This window comes from Microcebus murinus, chromosome 16 (assembly GCF_040939455.1).
Source record: "Microcebus murinus isolate Inina chromosome 16, M.murinus_Inina_mat1.0, whole genome shotgun sequence".
In the NCBI taxonomy this organism is placed as follows: Eukaryota; Metazoa; Chordata; class Mammalia; order Primates; family Cheirogaleidae; genus Microcebus; species Microcebus murinus.
In genome coordinates, this window is record NC_134119.1 from 19,747,438 (window position 1) to 19,769,793 (window position 22,356).

The following is a 22,356-nucleotide window of genomic DNA, read 5'->3' on the forward strand; positions in this document are numbered from 1 at the left end:
TCCCCAGTCCCAGCTCTGAGGCTCTCATGGCAGAGCCCAAGACTCTGCCTCTGTCCCTCCAGAGCTCCTACCAGGCCAGAGACACCACTGCAAGACTCCAATGTAGCACATGGATCCAAAGACCCCACCCCAGAGCCTCTACTACCACCACAGCACTGGAGAAACTGCTCCAAAGCCAACACCCCTCCAGGGACCAACCCCCCCACCCCCACCAGCCTCAAGCCACCAGTACACCATGACCTGGTTTGAGGAAATGCCCACAGCCTGGGAACCCATGACAACTGCCTCATGGGATAGAAAACCTCACCCAGCTGCTACTGTCCCCTCTGCAGGGAGACCCTGGGTAGAGTAATCCTCACAACACCAGCCTCAGTAAAGAGAGTCTCGCCCAGCTCCCAACTGGTGACAACCCAACATCCAACGCAAACTGCACTCAGCACAGGCTTGAGCAGAGGCAATGGCAGGCAGACAAAACAAATCAGAACAGCTGCATTACAGGCTTCTAGTGCACACGCCTCTCCTCTGCCACATCAACACTCCAGTGTGTGTGCGTGTATGTGGGGGAGCCATCTAGGGACCGCCCCTTCTTCTAATCAAGCAGGAGAGTTTCCAGCAAAGAACAGGTACTGTGCAAACCTGCTAGCCTTGAGTTGAGAAAAGAGGGTTTACATGAGAAGAAACCCCCAAAAGAACCCTGGCTACGAAAAAAGTCAACACAGATCAACACTCACAAGGGATTACAATGGAGTTATAGCAATGAAATCCAAGTATAAGGAAATGGTTGAAATGACAGAAATGGAATTGAGAATATGGATGGAAAATAAGATGAATTGAATTGAAGAGAAAGTTGAAAACCAACAAAAAGAAGCCGAAAATATTTCAGGAAATTAATGAGAAAGTCACTAAAGAGCTAGACAACATCAGGAAGGATATAATAGAACTTAGAGAAATGAAAGAGTCATTTAGGGAATTTCAAAACACAGCAGTAAGTTTCAGCAACAGAGTAAACCAAGGAGAAAAAAGAACCTCAGAGCTTGAAGACAAGGCTCTCAAGCTAACCCAGTCATTTAAAGAGGCAGAGAAGAGAACAAAAAAGGCAGAGCAATCACTTAGATCTGGGACTACACAAAGTGAACTAACAAATTATAGGTTTCTCTGAGGGAGAAAAAGAGAGCTAAAAGCATGGAAAATCTATTTGAGGGAATTATTGAGGAAAACTTCCCTGGTATTGCCAGAGATTCAGACATCCACATATAAGATGGTTATCTAACTCTAGGAAGATTCATAGCAAATAGGACATCTCCAAGACATGTAGTAATGGCCAAAGTCAAAATGAGAGAGAAAGTTCTACAAGCAGCTAGATGTAAGCAACAACTGACAAAGGAAAACCCATCAATTAGCAATTTGGAAGGAACTGGAGACCATTATATTAAGTGAAATATCTCAAGAATGGAAAAACAAACACCACATGTACTCTTTTAATAAATTGGAACTAACCAATGGGCACACAAATACACAAAGGAAAGTAAAAGTCACTGGAAATCAAGCAGCAGGGAGTGGGGAGAAGGGGAGGGGCAAAACCCACCTATCACGTACAATGAACCCTATTCAGGTGATGAGCACATTTATAGATCTGACTGAAGCCATGTATCAAAAACATCTGTACCCCCTTAATATTTTGAAATAACAAAAATAAAACTATGACATCATCATCATCATCATCATGATAAAATGTGTTTTCATTTATTGCATCATTTCCTGCTCTCAGAGCAGAGACTATGCTAACCCTGGACCTATCCAGGCATGTGATCGCACCTGGTGAACATGAACAGCTGTTTAAAACTCAGGTGTACAATTTTATGCATACAAAATTTCTTACTCCTGAACAAAGCTATTAGAGCAAAATTAAAACCTTTCTTTTCTGTGAACTCTTTCCAAGTTGCATATATGCAGAGGGATAGTGGACTACTATCAGAAGTCAGCACAAAATCTAGTTGTACTGGCAGCATGACTTAAGTTGGTTGTCTCCATTGTGTTGAAAATTTGAACTGTTAGCACATTTGAGTATGTGGGTTGTTGAATTACATTTTTAAGATATTTTAAAAACAGAATTTGGATCCAACATGTGCTGGGTCCTGCATATGCTAAATGCAGGTCGATAACCATTGCTTTAGTGTAACTCAGCTCCCATTAGTTCAAATTCAGCATTGATGTGTGAATGGCTGAAAACACAATAATTTGCTTATTTTAAAAAGATGCTTGCTAACCCAAATATAGTTCAAATGGGTAGCACTGCAGGAAGTATACATGATTCTAACTGCAAGATTCTAGAATAATTATCTTATAAGTTGGCTAAAAATGTAGTCCTGGGATCCATGTCCATTGATTCAATAAATCTGAGGTTGATCTCAAGATCATACATTTTCAAAGCATCATGGGGGTTCTGATACTTTCAAAAACACTGCTCCAGAAGCTCCGGTTCTCTGAAAGAAAGCCAGCGATGGCCATTTCCTGGAGAGCTGTGTGAACTGTTTGAATGTTGTTCCTTCTAGGGCCTTATGTTCACTTCATACTTTGCTGTGAAGTAGGAAGTTTGAGTTACTGTTGCAGACTTCTTTCATTTGTTCTGCCAAGATAGCTGGCTGTGGCCTTTAAAAAAGACAGGTATTGTAAAATTCAGAGATACCTAGTAAAGTTAATTAACTTTTATCACCACAATTTTTCCTAGCTGTCAATTAACAGTGTTTCTGCAAGCAGAAATTCTTCCCACACAGTAGTAATTCTTTTAATCAGAGTAACAACAGTATAGATGTAACATGTCATTTTGTTTCATTAAGCACACTTTACCAGCCACCTATGATGTTGTCACAGAACAACACAAATGGAAACACCCTTGTGAAGGTTTCTGACAGTCTTGGGGTGCGATGTTGATGACAGTTACAGGAGCTTGCTGCCCACCCAGGTACCAGTTATGTCGGGAGTCTTCAGCCTCCTTTTGCCAGCTAACTAGACAATATTGCAGCGAGACCACTGCTGGGATCCCCCCTCTCCCTTGCACTCCCACTGCCATTGTGGATGCCTGGCTGTCTTCATTTGAGTTTCCCTGGGAGCAGGCAGTAAGGGCCTTTGTACAAATTGTCTAAGTGGAAAATACGGGAAACACCAGGGGAGCGGGGACAGGAGATAGGACAGAGAAGAAAGTCAGTACAGGGTAGAGGGCATGTTATCAAGAAAGTCAGCACTGTGGGCAACTGGAGCACCATTGTCATTCTAGGGGAGAGCGAAGTACAAACCTCAGAGTCACCCTGCCCAAGGAATGAATGAGCTGGGGTACATATCCATCAGTTTCCTGTATTCAATGGTAATGGATGCTTCTGGGAACTGTTGTAGCTTCCCTTTTATGCCAGTGGAGCAGGCTTATTGGTCAGAAAAAAAAAAATCCCTCAGGCAGAGGGGCCAGTGTGTTTTCAGCAAGGAGCCTTGGAATGCAGATGTGAGAGATACAGGAATGGCGGTGTAAGGGCAAGTTCTACATTTATTGACCACACTGCTTTTAACCCCATGAAGATCATTAGTCCTATGACTTTCCTTTTCTCCCAGTTGATTAAACTTCTCCTGGATGCAATTTCTTGACTAGACACAGCCAATGTTTTTTTGTTTTTGCTTTTGTTTTAATTTCCACTGTATTTACTCTGCAAACTTGTAGCCCTGTATCAACCCAACCACCCAATTTCTAGGCAAAAAAAAAAAAAAAATCCCCAGTTTAATGGTTCAGCTCCACTATATTAATATGTATTCTCCAAGCTTCACTCAGGCCCTCAAGGTGCCTTCACAATTCTCTGTGGTCCCACAAGATAGGTACCTTTCCAACGGCCATTATCAACAGCAGCCCTTCTAAGACTTCTCCTTTCTCCTCAAGCTCCTTCCTCTCCTATTCTCCTTCCTCTGAGCTTATAACCTTATAATATCCATTTCCTTTTCAAATAAGAGGCTTTCCATTGAGGGTGGTCCTCACACACAAGCATGGATACCTAAAGATATCTTTACTTGCTTCCCCCATTCTCAAAGGAAGAGGTGCCCATCCACGAAGCATGCAAATCTCTCCTCCCACTCCCTCTTGACTTCTGCAAGACCTTGACCTACCAATTTCCCCTACTCTCTTATGCATTTCTGGCTTTTCCTGATATTCTTTCCCAGTCTGCTAAATGTAACACAATCTCTCTGTCACATACATACACACACGAATACTTTAGACCCTTTAATTCTCTCTGAAATCTACTCTATCAGTCAACACACTCTAAAGGTTGTACCCTGTAGTCTTTATCTATTGCTGTATGTTAATTTATCCCAAAACTTAGTATCTTAAAATAACAAACAATGTAACCCACCATTTCTGCGGATTAGAAATCTGGGTGCGGTTTAGCTGGGTGGTTCTACTTCAAGGTCTCTCAATAATTTGCTGTTAATTATGGCTGAAGCTTCAGTTAACAGAAGCTTTGACTGAGGCTGGAAGATTCAATTCTGAGAAGGATCATAAACATGGTTCTTGGCAGAAGTATTCAGTATTCCCCTTACTCTTGAGAGAAGACCTCAGCTCCTCTCATGTGGTCTCTCCATGTGGTTGTCCTCAAGACATGACAGCCTGCTTTTCCCAAAGCCTGTAATCTAAGAGAGTACGCAGAAATCTATAATATCTTCTATGACCCACTCTCAAATCATATACTATCACTCTGTCATATTCTATCTATTAGAAGTCAGTTGCTAGGTTTAGCCCACAATCCAGGAGTAAAATTGGTTTTCACCTTATAAAGACAAATGTATCAAAGAATTGGACACATTTTAAAACCATCACTAGCTCCTTTGCTCATCTATTACTATGGATTCAGTCTTCAATACATTATTACACTGGGGCCACTTCTCCCATAATGCAATGAGATGGTTCCTGTTAAGGGCAACTATTGGCTTCATAATCATAAAGCCAACAAGTACTAATCCTAATGCATGAGACCTCTCTGCATCATGTGGCAACATCAACCCTATACCAAAAACTGAAATTCTGTGGCAACACTCTCCTACTTTCTCTTTCTGCCTCTCTAGAAATGCCTTCTTTTTATTCCTCCTTTCTTCCCTTCTCTACACTTTTATATAGCATTCCCTGAAATTATGTGTTTCCTTTGAGGAATCTTATGCATGCCCATGAAAACACCTATTGTCTATGTGCTGATAATTCTTGAGCCTATATTTCAAGCATAGGCATCTCTCCATGGTTTCAAACTAGTCTTTCCCTACTGTCTGTGGGCCATCTCCACCAGTAGCTTAAACTTAAGGCTTCTCTCTCCTCTCCCAATCCCTTACACTTCCAAGGATCAGAGAGAATGAAATGCTTGGTTTTAAATACATTTTTCTTGCTCCCCAAGCTAGTGTATGGACCTTTATCTGAGGCTAAAGTACTTGTATATGAGATACTCATGATCTTTGATCCCAGTAGGTACAATGGGGAGATGGTCCCATCTGGGTAGGACTCAAAGGAGAAGCTATGCAGTATTTTCTTTCCTGCTTCTTTCCAATACTAAAGTAGAATTGACCCAAGACCCAAGATTATGTCTGCTCTCCAGACAGAAAGACTTTAGCGGAAAGCTCCAAGCACTGAGGAAAAATGTTATGTTCTATTTCCCATGCTGGGGAACTCTGAATTAACTTTTTCTCACATTGAAGTGGTAAAGTCCACAGTTTTGACTTGGACTTTGGGGTTTGGCCATCACTGATTCCAGTCTGGGTCACAGGAGTTCAACATGTGTCCAGTCCTTTGGAGTTTTGCATTCAAATGTGGATAAGAAAGTATTCTTTCACCCCTCTATACAATTTGTACATGTATTTCCCCTGGGACCCTGTTAGGGAAGAATGATTAAATGAGGGTTGTGCTTGGGTATTACTGAGTAGCTAAACCAATGCTGCCTTGACTTCATCTCAAATACTGCCACAAAGTATAAACTCAAATTGTTCCCTTCCCCACACACTTTGGGAAATAGTGTCAATATTCACAAAGTCACCCATGCTAGAAAATTGAATTCACCTGAGAATCTACCCCAAAAGCAACGCTCTTAAATTGGTTATGCAGAATAAATCCCCAAAATACCTGTAGAAGCCACTCTCATTTCTATTCTTTCACCACCATATTGTCCTGGAGTCTCTAGTATCTTTCATCTGGGTTGTGGCAATAGCCATGTTAGCTTTGCAGTTATGCTTGCCCCTTCTGAATGTTCCTCCATATCGCTCCCTGTGATATTTTTCTTGTAAAATTATAAAATTCTTCACACTTACAAAGTGTATAAAAATAGCAAGTACTCATCTACTTACCCTGCATTTATAAATATGTGCTAATTGAGCTTCATTCTCCAAATTCTTTCCTACTCTCTTACTTGAAACTGTTATCCTGAATTTAAGAACAAATTCTTAACTCCCATGTGTATGTTAAAAACTCCCCATTTCTTTATAATTTTTACTACATATGATTGTATCACTCAACAGTGTACATTTTCATTTTGTATGTTTGAAAATCTTATAGAATCTACGTTGTTCTCAGTATCTTCTGCAGTTTGATTTGTTTCATTATCTTTGGCAAGTCTTCTATGTTGATGAGCATTATTTCTAGTTCGTGTGTTTTCAATACTTGAAAATGTTCTATTGCATAAATGAAACAAAATATTTAGCTGATCTTTTATTGGTGGGCATTTATTGCTCTTATTTTGCAATTACAAACCATGTTGTAATGACAGTCCTTGCAGATGTCTCCTTTTGGCTGTGTATTAGAGTTTCTCGGGGATGCTTACGTAAAGATGAAGTTGCAGAATTGAGGGATAAGGATCTTTAACTTTCCCAGAACTGTGAAATTGCTCCCCTAAGTGGTTTCTCACATTTAAAGTTCTAACACAAGAATATGAGAGTTTCCAATGCTTCATTTCTTTACCAATACCAGGTATTGTCAGATAAAATTATATACAGTTTTAGTTTTTATTTCTATCATTTACTAGTGCTGTGAAGAATCTTAATATTTTATTTCAATTTAAGCTTCTTCAAATTCCTTGTTCATATCTTTCGATCTATTTTTAACTTGGCAATTTGTATTTTTCTTATTCATTTTAAGGCATATATATAAGTATATAGGTAGAAAAGTAGAGATAGAAACAGATATACCCATAGGCAAAACAGTAACTCCCTAAGATATCTACGTCCTAATGCCCAGAATCTGGAAATATGTTACCTTACATAGAAAAAGTAACTTTGCAGATACGATTAAGTTAAATACTTTGCGATGGGGATATTATCTTAGATGAGCCAGGTGGTCCTTGTAATCAAATGAGTCCTTAAAAGCAGGAGAGAGAGGTAGAGGTAGGTCCAAGAGATGAGATGAAAGAGTAAGAGATTCAAAGCATGGGAGGGGCTTGACTCACTATTGTTGGTTTTGAGATGGAGCAAGCAATGTGGGTGGCTTCTAGAAGCTGGGAGCAGCCTTCAGCTGACAGGAGCAAGGAAATGGTATCTCAAGCCCACAAATACAAGGAGGTATTTGTCCGTCAGTACCCTTAAGGAGCAAAGGAAGAGATCTCCTCTAGAGCCTCTAGAAAAGCATGCAGCCCTGCCAACACCTTGATTTTATTTCATTTTATTTAACTGTATATATTTCTGGGATAGAGTACAAAGTTTTGCTATACATATACATTGTGGAATGATTAAATCAAGTGAATTAACATATTAATCACCTCTCATACTCATCATTTTTTGTGGTGTCCATTTAAAATGTATTCTCTTAGCAATTTTCAAGTATACTACACATTATTATAAACTGTAGTCACCCTGCTGAACAAAATATCTTCAGAACTAATATCTCTTGTCTAATCAAAACTTTGTACCCTTTCACCATCATCCTCTCTTTTTCCAGCCCTCCATTTTTTAGCCCCTGGTTGCCACCATTCTACTCTCTACTTCTGTGAATTCAACCTTTTAGATTTCACATATAAGTGATCATGTAATCTTTTTCTTTCTGTGCTTGGCTTATTTTACTCAGCATTATGTCCTCCAGCCTCAGCCATGTTGTTGCAAATGACAGAATTTCCTTCTTTTATAAGGCTAAATAGCATTCCATTATATATATAGACCATATTTTATGTATCTACTCATCATTTGATGACACTTAAGGTTGAGTCCATATCTTGGCTATTGTGAATAATGCTGCAGTGGACATGGAAATGCAGATATCTCTTTAACACACTTATTTCATTTTGTTTGGGTCCATAGCCAGAAGTGGGATTGCTGGATTATATGATAATTCAATAATTCTATTTTTATTTTTTTTTCTGAGAATCATCCATACTGTTTTCCATAATGGCTGTACTAATTTACATTCCCACTAACTGTGCACAAAGGTTCCCCTTTATCCATATCCTTGCCAACACTTGTTTTATTTGTAACAAAACACCTTCATTTTAGCCTACTAAGACCTGTGTCATATTTCTCAGTACAGAACTGTAAGATAATTAATTTATGTTGGTTAAGCTGCCAAGCTTATGTTAATTTGTTATGGTGGTGCTGGAAAACTATTTAATCATACACATGCATATAGAAGGTATTATTATGCTACTCTTATTGTTTTCTTGTGTATGTACATTGCAAATATTTTCCTCCAATCTGTGGGTTGTCATGACACTTTTTAAATGGTATCTTTTAATGAACAGAAGTTTTTAAGTACAATGTGAAATTGGATTCATCATTTTTTTCTCCATTGTTTTACTCTATTGTCTCTATTATATGTATAAAAATAAATTCTTCCAGTACATCAAAATCATAAAGAGATTTTCTGTCTTCAATGTTGAGACATTTAATTCAACTGCAATTTTTTTCATATAGTTTGTGATAGGAATACACATTGTTTTCAATGGATGATAATTTCCTTAGTACTTTTTATTGACTGCCCCCTCTTTCTTCACTAATCTTCACCTCTGTCATAAATCAAAGTTCCTTTTCTGGGCCCTCTATTTGGTTTCTTTGTCTCTTTGTCTATTCTGAAACCAGTATTACAGTCTCTTTATCATAATACTTTTATAATAATACCTGTTATTTTGTAGGCTGAGATCCCTACCCTCTTCGTCTTCTTCAATTATCTTGAATATTCTTGGTCCTTTACTCTTCCTTATAAATTTTAAAATTAGTTTTCAAGTTCCTTAAAAACCCTGTTGGTATTTTGATTGGATTGCATAGAATTTATAGATTAAGTTTGGGAGAACTGACATTTTTACAATATTGAGTTTTCCCATCCATGAACTTGGTTTATCTCTCAATTACTGATGTCCTCTTTTATGACTTTTAATACTGTACTATAATTTTATCTACTTATGAACATTTTATATGATACCTTTAAAAAATGTTTTCCAAGTGTTAATTTCTGATATCTAGAGGTGCAATTTTTATGACAATTTTATATCTAGCAATATTCCTAAACTCTTCCTTTTTTTTTTTCTTTCTGCTGCATTTTCTTTATTTCAAGCCACAGATCTATTTGAAGGGTCATGCACCAAGTGGCTTATAAATAAAATCAGAGTTTATGAATAGTATCATCACATTAAGAAACATAATTAATTGCAGGATTCTCTTGTTACATAAAAAGCTCGCATCTTGGAATCCATGAGTTGGTATTATCCATGGAATACCACTCTCTGGAGACTTGAGTTGTAACCCAATCCATTGACTTCATCACAGCTTTCTTCCATATATAATAAAGGATTTCACTTTCCTCAGGATTGATCTGAGGTCCAAACTGCTCCATCATGACAGCTGACAAACCCTTGGGTTCTAGAATCCAAACAGCAACTCCTTCTGCTGCCCCTGCATGGCAGCGCCCAGTGCAGTGGTTTTGGGCATTGATGGCTTCACTACTGGAATATACAGAATGTCTGCTTGCAGCTGCATAAGAATTTTGTTGCTAGTCATTCCTCCATCTACCTGCAAATGACTGAGTGGAATTCCACGATTCCGATTCATGGCATCCATGAATTTGGAAACAAATTCCATGGGTTTGGAAACAAACAGCTTCTAGTGCAGCAAAAGCAATATGACATTTTCTGGTGAACTGAGTCAATCCATAGATTATCCCTCTTGCACTGGGATCCCAATATGGTGCATATAACCCTGAAAATACTGGGACGAAGTAGCAGCCACAGGAAACATCTACTTCTTTGGCAACCTTCCAAGAACCCAGCTTTCATTAGGGCATAGATCTCAGAAGAACTCCGGACATTTGGAAGAATTTCCATTGGAATTCCAAAAAATTCGCAGAGCTCTTTATCCCATTCCAAAGAATGAATGTTGAAAAGCATCATTCTATTTGCATTTGTGACATCCGTACGGTGGACACCTCTGTCAACTCCTCCTGTCAAACTCCAAATAAGCCATGAATCAATGGTCCCAAAAAGAGCTCTCTTTTCTTTAACAGCCTTTTGAACTTTTCTCACGTTGTCAAGGATCCAACTAAGTTTCACTGCACTGAAGTAAGTGCTAAGTGGAAGGCCTGTCTAGCACTTGATGAAATTATTATTTCCAGACCCTCGACGGTAGACTGGGTTCTTAGATCAAGCCATCCCACAGCATTGTAGAGAGGCTCTCCGGTTAACCTGCCCCAGACTTACGGTGGTTTCCCTCTGGTTGCTGACACCAGTAGCTTTTGTGTTGGAAAGATCAATATTGAGCTGTCCAAGTTTCTCCCATGTTTTCTCTACACACTCATAGACAGAATGAAGAATTTCCTCAGTGTCTTGTTCCCCCCATACCTCTCTTGGAAACTCTTACTTGATGGTGACTAAGTAGTTCGGCTACTTTTTGATTTGAAAACCAAAAAGCACGTCGAGCTGGTGCCCTGGTCCACTGCTCCCACCAAAGGCCCCCAAACTACTTTCTTCCAGGCTGCCATGAAAACAGCTTCAGGTGGGCCAGAGACTGCGACCGGTTTCCGTTTCTGGGGTGACGGCAGGGGTGGGGAAGGGGCGGGTGGCAAGGTGCCTGTCAGCTGAACCTAAACTCTTCTATAATATTAACTCTGCGAATTTGTTTTGAGCTTCTTAGGTCGACAGTTATAATAATCATAACATCTATGAATGATGATTATTTTGTTTATTTGCAATATTTATATTTTAAGATTCCATTTTCTTGTCTCAATGAACTACTTTTAGGACCTTTGATCCAACAGTAAAAGGAGCACTCACAGTGGCTATCTTTATTTTGTTGCAGATTTGAGAGGAAATATTCCAATCATTTATTTTTAAGAATGCTCTATGCTCAATCAGGTTTTAACAGGTTTCTTTTTATTCTTAGCTTGCAAGTATTTATTTTTAATGAATAGATGTTGGCTTATTAAATGATTTTTTCTACATGTGTTGAAAATGATTTATAATGAGTCTTTCTTTTCTCATCAGTTTGGCTAAAAGTTTGTCAATTTTTTTGGTCTTCTCAAAGAACCAGCTTTTAGTTTCACTAATTTTTCTATTGTTTTTCTGTTTTCATTTCACTTATTTATGCTTTTATCTTTACTGCTGTCTTTATTCTGCTTAATGTATCTCTCCTTTGCTTTTTGTTTTCTAATTATTTTATTTAGGTGTTTTGGTCATTGATTTGAGACCATTTTTTCTTCTAATATGGAAATTTATTTCTATAAATGTGCCCCTATTACTACTTTAGTGACATTGCACAAATTTTGATATTTTGGTTTTTAAATTTTTATTCATTTCACTGTACTTTATAATTTCCTTCTGAAATTGTCCTTTAACCCATAGAGTTACTTAGTAGTGTGTTACTAAATTTCTAAATATCTGGGGATTTTCCAGTCTTTCTGTGATTAATTTCTAATTTAATTCCATTTTGATCAGAGAAAATACTTTGTGTGACTCCGATTCCTTTAAATGCATTTAGACTTGCTTTATGTTCCAGTATATGATCTATTTTAATGTATTCCATGTGTACATTAAAAGGATATGCATTCTGCTGTTGTTAGGTAGAATGTTTAATTAGAAATTAGGGTTGCTGATTGTGTTGTTTAAATAGTCTATGTCCTAACTGATTTTATATATATTTGTTTTAACATTATTGATGGAGGGGAATAAAATCTCTGACTATAATTGTGAATTTATCTGCTACAAAGTTCCATCTTAGCCTCCTGTTACAAACAATAGCATTGTTGCCTCTGTATGTGTGTAGATGATTGTGAATTAATTTTCTATTGCTGTCACAAACTTAGCAGTTAAAACTTAGCAGTTAAACTTAGCAGTTAAACTGTAAATCATGAATCTATCCATGGCATTGCTGGGTTCTCTGCCTAGCATCTTACAAATTAGAAATCAAAATGTCAGCTGGCCTACCTCTCACCTGAAACTTGAGGTCCTTTTCCAAACTTATTCAGGTTGTTAGCAAAATTCAGTTAATCTTAACTCCAAGACTGAGGTCTCCATTTTATTTATTTATTTATTTATTTATTTATATTTTTGTAGCTATTCGCTAAGGGTTGCTTTGAGCTATTAGAGGGAACCCTCAGATTATAGCCAAATGGCCCTCCCACAACATGGCAATTCACTTCTTCAAAGCCAATAGGAAAATCTCCCTCCTTTCAGAAAAGGCTCAATACCTACCACCTTAAGGGCTCAACCTAGATCATCTTCCTTTTGTTAAGGAAGGTAACAGTTGACTCAAATTCAACTGGTTACAGACCTTAATTACATCAACAAAATCACTGCATATTGTCATATAATATAATATAATTGCAAGAGTGACATCACATCATATGCACAAGCCCCATTCATACTCAATGGTTGGTATTTATACAGGGTATTGTTCATTGCGGATAATCTTAGAATTCCACCTAACACAGATTGCTAGAGCAGAAAAATGGTCTGGATGGATACACACCAAAGTGGTAATATTTGTTACATTAGAAATGTGATGGTGTGTATAGAATAGACAGGATTGAGACAGAGAGGTAACAAAACAAAACAAAACAAAACAAAACAAAACAAACAAACAAAAAACCAAAAAACCCCCACCAAAACAGATGTAGGAAAATGGGAAGAAAATTGCCACAGTATAAAATTAAGTAAACATGTAAACTACAAAATCTACTTTATCATGATAAAAAATGTAACTGGAAGTTATATTATTAATAGAAAAATAAGAACACTAACTTTAACTTTGGGATAAAATTTTGGTCAATATCTGCCTTGAGTTTTATTTTAGTAGAAAGGTTTACAATAAAGTAAAAAATAAATAACATAAATTATTTTTATACCCAGCATCAATCCTGGAATGTCACTTCTTATTACAGATTATAGCAGTTCATGGGCAAAAGTGTTTTATTTTTTATTTCAAGTATTTTCCTTATCCAGAGGGTTAAATTTTATTAAGGCAGATAAGGGACAGTTTCATGATGGCTGACAAAGAGGAAAAGGTTCCTGGTGAGAAATCAATTTCTAAAAGGTAAAAAAAGCCCAGCATGCTTTTGATTTTTCGTAGGATGCCACACCTTTGATATAACCTAATTCAGCTCATCCACTAACACTTGAGTAAGGATGGATACTGAAGGACCTTAAGTTAGAGTTTAAGAGTTATTTGAAGCTGACAATTGTTTTTTATGAATGCTGTTAGGCACTTGGAAGCTCTGAGTCTAAGTAAGAATTTCTTCCTTTTTTTCCTCTTCCACTAACATTACATTAAGCTGTCATTCATGGCCACAGCAGGGATACAAAACTGTCTTGGAATAACTTGAATGACATAAGCTCTCTGGTGGTATGTAGCTTTCAAAAAAAAATTCATCACATCACAACAGATCTTTCTTTTGATGTGTTCAGTATTTCCAGATCTGTCTGACAATGGCAAATTAAGACATTTGTACAGTGAACTCTGACATTGGTGTGAATATGACTCTTCCTGGTCCTATATAGTTTTTCATTGTTTCTGGCCTGCATCTTTGATAATAATCTCAAAATTCTTTTAGTGCCTTCACAAGAAACTCAGTAAAGCTAGGAGCTGAGAATAATCTCTGCATTCCCTAGCTCAGCCAATGGACCTCATTGTTGAAAGAGGCATATATATACATACATACATTCTGCAGAATGCAGTTGTTGAAAATCAAGTTCTGGGATTCCTATTTTGCAAAAATTTACTTATTACAAAATAGTCTTGAGACATGATAACATTCAACATAAATTGCAGCTTAATAATGAACAATCAGCTATAAATTTTTTCTATGACCATGAACATTTGTTTGCCTATCTCATTTTATTATAGTTGGAAGTCTACTGTGAATATTTATAACATCTGAAAAGAAAATGATATTCAAACACGATGTGCATCAATTTTTTTTCTCAAATACAATTTGTAATTGGGTATAGGTAATCTATGAGTTGCACAGAACCCATCTAAAATTCTGCTGTCCTGTGTATTTAAAGCAAATTGACTAATGGGGCCAATGCAACAGAATATGTAAAAAAAAATCCCAAAGAACCCAAGAAAACCTAAGTAATTTGTTTCAGTTATTTTGAAATTCTCACTAGAGTCTTTAGATTTTAAAAATTATTTTTTCTTTAAATCCACAAGTATTTTTCTAGTTCCTACTTTGTTATAGGCATTTTGTTTGGCAGTAGGGTATAAAAGTGAACAATACAAGTAGATAGAATCTTTGCCTTTGTTGAGCATAGAACATGCCTGCTGAGACATTTAGCAGTCACAGAGTATATGTAAGTTATAGTCATGATTTTCTATTAGCATTTGGTAAGTACCCATCAGTGCAGCTTTTTATTGGTCAGGCAGTCAACATTCACCAATGCCTAATATATGCCAGGCACCATGCTGGAATTGCATAAATACATAAGGAACTAAAAATCAGCAGGAAAGAGAATCTGTCAGTATAATTATAGTTCCATATGATATATTCAGACATTGCAATATGTAAAATGTAAAGAGCCATTGAAGAAGAAGGACCACACTCTCGCCTATTTTATGCATGCATGCATGCATATATGCATCTATCTATTTATCTATCTATTATCTGTCTCCATCGATCCATCAGTCTCTTTATTGGTGGGGAATGTGGACAAAATTGCACAAGAATTCCACAGAGGAGGTACTCCTTGAACCTTTGTTTAGAGAGTAAAAAATTGGGACCCATTTTATATACTAAAGGTTGTAAACAATAGATTTCTGAAATATAAAAATGTTTTGGTTAGGAACAGACCTTATATACAAAGATTTAATTGTATGTCTAGTGTGTCCCAGGTGGGAGACATAGCATTGATTGCAGATGTTATTGGTGCTCTGCTGCTTCCCATTGGCCCTTAGCATTCTCAGCTCAACTTCCCTCTGCCCAGCACCCATCACTCTTTACCCAAGGGCTTGCTTTGGTATCAGAACCCACTCTGTCCATGCATGTGACTGGAAGTATTGGGAAACAAATCCCCTCAGGATCAGCTTGCAACCAATAGCAGATGGGGATTGGTAGGATAAATATCCCAGCTCCCTCAGCCCTGGGTAGGATAAATTTAAGGTGTGCATTCTAAACTGTTTTCAGAAGTTGCCAAGGAAGATAAGAGTATAATTATCCACAGTGGTAACCTATTTGATAATGCACCCCTATGGCTGCCTCCACTTCGGTTCATCACCTCTCCACTCCCTAAGTGGTCCTGGGATCACCTTGCAAATAAACTGCTTGCACTTGAATGCTCATCCCAGCGCCTGCCTCTGGGAAAACCCAATCTAAGATGCTGACTATTCTTCCTACAGTTTCTGCCGTTAAGGAACTCCCAGTCAAGTGGGACCTCCCAATCACTTCCATCTGGCAGTACATAACCCAAATTCGCCACTTAGAACTAACACATAAACTGTGCACTTATTACAAGAATAAACTACATACACATACAAATATGTTTCAAAGGTAATTTTTCCAAATCTCTAACTTTTCTAGCATTACAAAGGCTTGAATTCAAAGTTCTTGTCTTCCAGGCTAAGGCTCTCGTTGCATACAAAGCTGAAGGAAGAGTGGCTGAGAATAAACTGGAACAATTAAGACTTCTGATATAACTATGAGTTAGCCATTTATGACTTAGCCATTGTTGCATAACAGAGCACCTTGAAGCTTAGTAGCTTAAATCAGTTATCTTTCTTTCTTTTCTTTTTTCCAACAAGGTTATGGGTCATGTGGGTGGTTCTGTGACCTGGGTGAGACTCAGCTGATGTTGGCTGGGACTAGGGGAAGGACTGTTCCACGTGGCCTCTCTCATCTTCCAGCAGGCTGGCTCAAGCTCGTTTGCATGACAGAGGTGGTGGTTCAAGAGGGAGAGTAGAACTGTGCCAGGACTCCTGAGTCCTGTGTTTAGAACTAGAAGGTAAATCACTTGTACTGCTTTCTACTGATTACATAGGCTATAAGGCCAACCTAAATCCAACAGGTGGGGAAGTAGCTTCACATCTCAATGGGAGTTGTGGAAAAATCACATTGCAAAAAGATGTGTATACGTGGAGGGAAATAATCACCACCATTCTTTTGTAAACAATCTACCACCTTCTGACTAGAGTTATCTGAATGCATTCTGTTCTTACCAGATGCCCAGGACATTTTTTTTAAAGGGGGAAAATGAGACCACATTATCACTTTATTCCATCACCCTGCAACACATTTTTCTACTATTCTTCCCGTTAGTCATTTCCTTTGCTATTTTTTTTTTTAAATTTCTGTAATTCTGTTCTCTGATACAACACTGACTTTTCTCTATTTAGTGTTCTGAAGCTGCAGATAAGTCCTGTAAGCTAATTGGAGTGTGGAGCATTCATTAGAAATATTATAGTATATAAAATTGCATTCTCCAACTTTTATAATAGCAGTAGGTAGGAAAACCTATACATTGGGAAAGGGTTTGAGGGAAAAAAGAGGAGAAAGGCTGTAAGTGTGCAGAGACAGCCAACAAATAGCATCCTTGCCACCCTGTGGAAGTTTCTGAAATTGCGTTATCCAAAATCATTGAAAACGTGGCTATTTAGCACCTTTTTGTATAAATCTCAGCTCTGGGTGCCCATGAGGGCAAAATGAACTGTTCCAGGCAAAGGGACATCCCCATGTGGCAGACCTAAACAGAGCCAGTATATCCACCTAGTGTGGTCAAGTTGACCAACCTGCCATCAGCCTTATCTTGGTGGTGTGATGGCAGAGCTTCAAATCATGATCGGGATTTTAGAGCTAGAAGAATCTTATCAATTCATCTAACCCAACTCATAGAGCTTTTTGTTAGGTAAATTTTTTTAAGTGAAGCATACATACAGGAAAGTACACAGATCATAATTTAATGGCTCCATGAGCACACAAAGTGAGCACAGCGTGTAACCAGCACTCAGAACATGAAACAGACAATCCCCAGCCCCCCCAGAAGCCCGTTTCTTGCTCATCTTTCTATTGTGTATTTATCCAGGACTGTAGTTTCTGGGGCACATGTATGCATATGTTTGGCTTTAGTAAATTTTACCAGTTTTCCAAAGTGGCTATACCAATTTATATTTCCACCATCCCAACTCTTTTTTCAGCTTTTATTTTTAAATAATTAAATATATACAGGAAGTTAAAAAGAAATGTACAGGGAGGTCCCGTGTCCTGTGCATCCAAGCTCCTCTCATGTTAACATTCAGCATATATATATTTAATGTAAGAGGCAGACTGAAAGCGGGAGGGTGATCTGGAAGAGGCCTCACAGCTGATGACTTACAAGGTTATGACTAAAGTATGGGCTTTCTATTCACTCATGAAAAGCCATAAAGGCCTCTTAAACATCGTCTTACTGTTTGCAAAATCCCTTTATGCTTGTAAGATTATATAGTTGATATAAATATGACCTCTCAGTAAAATCTAAAGAAAAATGACCTAGTTTCTAGGATTTAGAGTAGAGATTAACATTGAGCCTAGAACAGGATCAGTGTTCAACAAAAGGTAGTCATGTATTATCAATAGCAACAGCATCATACAATGTCCTGGGCATTTTTATCTCTACTTCTTAGAAGAGGGATGTGATACATATAGATGGGGATATTATTTTTCAAGGGTCTGAATTGATAAGTTACAGAGCCTGGACTTGAACTCATAGCCTCTGACCCTGCACTTCCATTGCTGATAGTGATATTAATAACTTGCTTGATATTACTAACATTGTATATAGCCTTCCTTCTCTGCCCTGTCTCAATTTCCCTCTCCCCTGCTGTTATTCTGTGGGATTACATCCCAAATAAAGTACTTGTACTGAAATTCTTGTTCAGGATCTACTTCTGGAGAATCCAAACTAAGATACTCATCTTCACCTTTTTTTCAATTCATCTCCTTAATTTTTGTTCTGATTCAAAAGAACAACTTTCAAAGAATGGTTTCCTTGTGACATTGTCAAGGTTCCTTTAGTTTTCCTGAAAGATCAACATATGCAAGGTCAGCTCTTTCTGCAGGACTGATCATTTCTATGGCAACCATCTCTATTTCATGGTTTTTATCTAGATTAATTTCATAAAGAACTCTGACTTGAAAAGGTTTGGTTTTTCTACTTGACCTTCCTAGAAGGAATATTTGTGTATAACAGGAAAGCCCTCTCTCATACCTTGACCTCAAATGTTCTAGGAGAAAGCCCTTCCCTCTTAGGATAAAGTCATGCCTTCCTCAGTTATCGCTGATCTCGAATCATGAGAGTTTAGCTAATGGTTAAATCCACATTATGCTTAATTATAAATAGTTAGGAGTATATAACATTCAGTCCATGCCCCAGTGATTTATGGAATACAAATGTGATGGAATATTGCTGTTTAAATGCCAAGCAAGAGAAGAGGCTCAGCAAACACAAGGACAACCTTTGCACAAAAGCCATTGCTAAGCATTAGTCAGGCAGTTAAGATTAACATGGGATAGCACAACCCTCCATTAGTTACTCATCAGCAAACACTGAAAAACGACAGCTATATTATATCTCTTCAGTGTATTTTTAAAAATGAGAAAATGGAAAAGCACAGAGGCAGATCAAGGACCCAGGGTCATGCTACCAGCTGAATTGCTGAGCTGTGGGGCACTAAGTCCCCCCAGTCTTAATCCATTGTACCAACAGGCATCACAGGAATGAGAAGACACAAGACATGAATCCAGTAATTCCCAACTTTAGCATGCATCAAAATCACAGGGGACTTATTAAAACACAGATTGTAGTGCCCTATCGCCTAGAATTTCTGATTCAGTATGGTTGGGCTGGAAGCCCTGAGGGTTTGCATTTGTGACAAGTTCCCAGGTGGTGCTGATGTTGCTGGCCCAGGAATCTACATTTTGAGAATGATTGCACTGATAGGCTAGATTTCTTCTAAAATGGAGCTCAGATGGTCCTCATGTAAGGAGCCTGGCCACACTGGCAAACACCAAGGGATGTTACTGCTAGTGTCACAAGGCTTAACATTCAACCCTAGTCAGAGAATGTTAGAGGTGAAATGCCAAAGAATTAAGTTTCAGTATTAGACTGTCAGAAGTCTGATTTGCAAAGATCTGAAAGATACACAGGCAGCAATTATGACTCAAGATTAGAAATGCTAAGCTCAGAAAGTACCAAGACTTGGAATCTGGACTCTTGCTCTTCCAACCAGTTTGCTTTCTTCATGGCCTCTGATACCTGCAAAGGAAGAGAGTCGATTTCCTAAGTAAATGCTGAACTATCAGGAATGAAGGCAAAAAATTAAATTAACCTCATTTATTTTTGTCTTCAAATACCTATATCTGAATGCTCCTCATAATGGATACTTTTAATGAATTCTTGGATATTACACCACTCCAGAAATGCCTTTGACCATATTCTGGTCACCATGATGTTCAGTTGTCCCTTGAAGTTAGGTGGTTAAGAATGACTGAAGTTGAGTCCAGGCTCTTTTCTCACGAGATATGGAACCAATGAATTGTAAACTTCTTGGAGCCTCTGCTTCTTTACCAGGAAAAAGGGCTAAAACATCTGCTTCCTCATACAGCTGCTTCAAGGATAAAGTAAGCTATTACATGGTAGATGTAGTAACAGCTCAGTCAAACTCCATTACAGCATTATTCTTATCATTGGTAACACGTGCAAGCATTTTCTCTGATGACCACCAAACCCCTGGTGATGTTTATGGTCTATGGGTGATTTCACTCACATAGATGGTATTTGAACAGCAGCTACTTATGAGAATGGAGAAACACCTTTTACTTTGGTAATTAAAAAAAAACTTAAAGAAGTAATGACTATTGTGTGTGTGTGTGTGTGTGTGTGTGTGTAAATTAAAAATATTTGGAATTACCTATAAAAGAAGAAAAGACTTTAGTTGAAAATATGGTGAAATGTAAAATATGGTCAAATATATAAGAGCATCATGCCAGTTAATTTCTTATTTTTTTGTAAGTGTACTGTGGGTATGTAAGATTTAAACATTAAAGGAAGCTGGGAACAGGGTGTACAATAGCTCTGTACTATTTGCGTATATAAATTTTCTGAAAAATATATATAAATTTTCTGAAAAATAGTTTTTTAAAAGTATCAAATTAATTACAAAAGAGCTAGGGAAGTTGAGGCATAGTTTTTAATAGCCTTGTATAGTATACATATTTATTCTTTTATTTTTGTCATGAACCATTCATTATTTGGATAAAACATAGATGCAGACAATCATTAAGATCCAGCAAAAGTTGAAAGAGATGATTTGAAGTAACACTTTCTCCCCAGTTTTAAGAAGTATTTTAACCTATACTACTGAGTAACCTTGTAGCCTTAATTACAATTAAATTGTTCCACTGAAAGCATATGTATTTCTAAGAGATTTTGATGGTTTTTATCATGAAGTTGAAAAACTCATGAGATTTCTTCTGGGGCTGAGAGAATGGAACTATGTGATTATTAGTGTTATGTTGACCCTGACTTAAAGTCTCTTTGCTGTCTCTACAAAAACTTGTAAAGAGCAGTTTCCTTTACAGACCTCAATATGTTCTGGGGACAGTTATAAGATAGTATAACTCAAATTAAAAAAAAAAACAAGAAAAAGAAGGAAACACTTTTCCATTTCATAGTGTGGAGTGTAGGTTATAAGAAAAGATCGTTTAGGAATGGAATATTTAATTATGCTTCCACAGGAAATTTGACAGTAAGGCTTTTTGCTGGGAAGTTTAGGGCAAAATGGAAATGAAATTGATAATGCCTTGAGCCTGGCAATGGATTTTCCCAGAAGAAATAATGCAAAGTTGTCAAGTATGAATGGCAGTTTCTAGAGTCTGCACAACTAACTCTTGACAGATGGAACTTCGCAGAGACCATGTGGCACAGGGATTCCCACATATTTATTCTTTAAAGACAATTTTGCTTTTTTTGTTTGTTCGTTTCTACTTAGGAACAACTATTAAATAAAATGCATGCAGAAACAAGTGCTCATTGAAAACTATTTCTTCTTTTCTCTGGACTCAACCTTAAACTACATTTCCCAGCATCCCTTCCAGTTAGGTATAGTCAGGTGATCGCATCTGGTGAAAGGAACTTAATCAGCAGTAATAAACAGTACCCCCAAGCCTGGGCTATGAAAACCTCCCACAATACTCTGTTTGCTCTTCCTTATATAACACCCTAGAGGAATAATAAGACAGAAGGAAACTGGGCCCTTAAGGAGCCTGCAAGCTTGCCATTCAAGAGCAGGTGGGAGCCACAGCCACTGGGTGGGACCCCCAAGGCTCGGCTGGGTACGGTGTGTTTTCTTGTGCACATGTCTGGTCCATAGGAACACATGTGAGGATGCATTCAACAATGTGTACATGGTTGTCACAGTTGGTGCTGGGGGTGACCCCAAAGCCTAGGAAAGCCATAAACAGTCCTCCAAAATCCCTGGATGGCAGGGGGGTGTCCCACCCTCCACTCTGGAGCACTCGGGGCCCAGGCTGGGGAGCGGCTGAGGGCCAGTGGCAGTCTTGATTTGCATCTGTAAATCCCATAGTCCCATGTATGGAGGGATACTCGGCTTGTAACCAGCCCACCTTGGGGTCCTTCCCCAGGCTCAGTCAGGCAGCCAAGAACTCAGGCAACAGTCAAGGCCTAGGAGGTGGCCCAGGCAGTTATGGCCACACCACCATGGTCAACAAGGTGGAGACTCTGAAGGAGGAGGAAGAGGAGCTGAAGAGGAAGGTGGAGCAGTGCAAGGTGAGGGGGGCCTTGGGGTTCCCTGGATGTATGGGGGTGGCAGGAGTGGGTGCTGTTACTATTCCACAGACAAGGAAGCTGAAGTTCAGAGAGGTGACATGACTTGCCCAAAGCCGCATGATAT

The 22,356-nt window shown here is 38.2% G+C and overlaps 1 pseudogene; it reads right to left on the reverse strand.

The window, feature by feature from the left end:
* Positions 1–9,561: 9,561 nt before the first annotated feature.
* LOC105880055 (glycerol kinase pseudogene) lies at positions 9,562–10,960 on the reverse strand (annotated as a pseudogene).
* Positions 10,961–22,356: the final 11,396 nt, after the last annotated feature.